Below are 2,479 nucleotides of genomic sequence, written 5' to 3'. Positions count from 1 at the left end.
TGAGGTGATGACATAGTACACATCTAAACAGCATAAGCTCCCGGCAGTTGGCTAAGACAGCAGCGTGTGCTGCATCCTCTGTTCGGTTCAGACTCTCAGAACTTGAGTGATTTTGCTGCAGGCTCTTACATATTCGTCATTTTTCACTCGGATAGCCAACATGGGCTAATGTTTTTTGCAAACCATTACAGACAATATTTGGATAGTGAGAGTTGAGGTGGGGCAGATACCTTTGCGTTCTTGTTTATCCCGTAGCAGCCTCTGAGTTCGGGGAGTGGGACTCTCCACAGGAGGAATAGGGAGGCTCAGAGGTGTGGCCGCCGTATGCCACCGCCAGGATGTCCACGCAGGGGACTTGATCCAAGAGCCCTCGGTACCTCTGTGAGATCACCACAGCTGAAGTGACACCGTCCCAGAAAAATCATGTGAAGTCAACAGAACAGCCCTGCTAGGGCTCATCCAGTGGAGGTTAGCGGGGAAGGCCACCCACCACTCCAGGCAGGGCCTGGGGTGTGCTGGCAACGCTGGGCAGTGGTCCCCACCTCAAGGTTGGGGTACAGCCCGGGGCCCCCGTCACCGGGAACGTGCTGGTCCATGTCACTTGGCACACAGTGTCAGGGGTTCACAGATTCCATGAGGACCCTCTGTGGATCCAAGGTCAGGAACCTCGGTGCAGAGTGTGGTTCTTAGCTCGTAGTTTCCCCAGAGAGAATTTTATTGAAGTCAGTGTAGTGGAATGAGCCTTCTAGAAAGGAAACATTGAGATCTCAGCTCTGCCTCTCGTGGTTATGTGGCCTTGGACGATTTACTCGCCCTTATGAGCGTTGATTTTCTTCTCTCTAAAATGGGCCGGTGATACTGTTTATGACTCTCCCCTCAATAAAAGAAAGTAAAAATCATAACGTTCGTGGGAATTCCCTGGCGGTCCAGTGGTTAGGACTCGGCACTTGCACTGCCGTGGGCCTGGGTTCAACCCCTTGTCAGGGAACTGAGATCCTGCGAGCCATGTGGCACTGCCCCAAAAATAATAGTGTTCCCCCAGCGGGTTGCTGGAGGGTGCAGTGGGCTGGTCCTTACAAGGTGCTTTAAGCACAGAGCCTGGCCCGTAACACCCTTCAGCTCTGCAGCTGTGAGGGTTCATCTGGGGGAAGGAGGAAGCACCGTGTCCTTACAGCCACAACGCACACTGCCTGTGACAGCTGCTGCTTACACGGGTGATTATCGTAGGTTGATTCTCCTGCCTTCAGTTGCAGAGGCTGGCCTTTTCTGACCTCAGCCCCAAACTATAAGGGGAAAGGGTGATATCTGTGTCTTCACTGTTCTAAAATTCCCTCATAAAGAGATTCAATTCTATAAAATAATTAGTTTATATGTAACACTTGCCAGGGATTAAACCAACATGGATGGGACATAGTTTTAGGCAGGTTTACCAGGCTGGACCTGGTTAGGTTTCCCAGCGTTTTTGAGCATAGTATACAGATCTGAAAGTTCATTGTTACTTATTGTTAAAGTTTTTATTTTGTCTTCATTATTTTACCTTTATTAAAGCATTTTCATTTTCTTTTTAAAAAGAAAAAAAAAAAGTTGCTCTTTACTTGAATGTGGTTTTTAGTGTTCCCCTGTGGGGAAAGTACTTGGGCTAAAAAGAAATTAAATGTCCCTCCTTCCCATCACCCACCTCACGTTTATGATTTTTCCAACCAAATTGAATTTTTAAAAATCTGATTACAGGGACTTCCCTGGTGGCGCAGTGGTTAAGAATCCACCTGCCAATGCAGGGGACACGGGTTTGAGCCCTGGTCCGGGAAGATCCCACATGCTGCGGAGCAGCTGAGTCCGTGAACCACAACTACTGAGCCTGCGCTCTAGAGCCCGCGAGCCACAACTACTGAGCCCGTGCGCCACAGTTACTGAAGCCCACGCGCCTAGAGCCCGTGCTCGCAACAAGAAAAGCCACCGCGATGAGAAGCCAGTGCACCACAATGAAGAGTAGCCCTCGCTCGCCGCATCTAGAGAAAGCCCTTGTGCAGCACCGGAGACCCAATGCAGCCAAAAATAAATAAATAAAAGAAACAAATTTATTTCAAAAAAAAAAACCTGATTACAGACTCAAATAATTATCCCATGAATGTTAACTTCCTTAAGACTGTAACTGAGGCCCATTTCTAAAATTGATTGAGAGAGATTTAAATCCATGAGTTTATCTTAAATCTTTGGTTTTTTATATATAAGCTGAAAATTTTTAGTCTTTTTACCATTTTGTGAAATATACGGATGCCTCAGTTAAGAATACATAATATGGAGGGCTTCCCTGGTGGCTCAGTGGTTGGGAGTCCGCCTGCCGATGCAGGGGATGGGGGTTCGTGCCCCGGTCCGGGAGGATCCCACGTGCCGCGGAGCGGCTGGGCCCGTGAGCCATGGCCGCTGAGCCTGCGCGTCCGGAGCCTGTGCTCCGCAACGGGAGAGGCCACAACAGGGA

The 2,479-nt window shown here is 49.1% G+C and overlaps 1 non-coding gene across 1 annotated transcript; it reads left to right on the top strand.

Moving 5' to 3' along the window:
• Positions 1–915: 915 nt before the first annotated feature.
• Positions 916–988, top strand: TRNAA-UGC (transfer RNA alanine (anticodon UGC)). The gene has a single exon. It is a non-coding gene; the product is annotated as a tRNA-Ala (tRNA).
• The last annotated feature ends 1,491 nt before the right edge of the window (positions 989–2,479 follow it).

The sequence above is a fragment of the Physeter macrocephalus genome, chromosome 18 (genome assembly GCF_002837175.3).
Source record: "Physeter macrocephalus isolate SW-GA chromosome 18, ASM283717v5, whole genome shotgun sequence".
Lineage (NCBI taxonomy): Eukaryota > Metazoa > Chordata > Mammalia > Artiodactyla > Physeteridae > Physeter > Physeter macrocephalus.
This window is presented reverse-complemented; position numbering and strand designations above follow the sequence as displayed.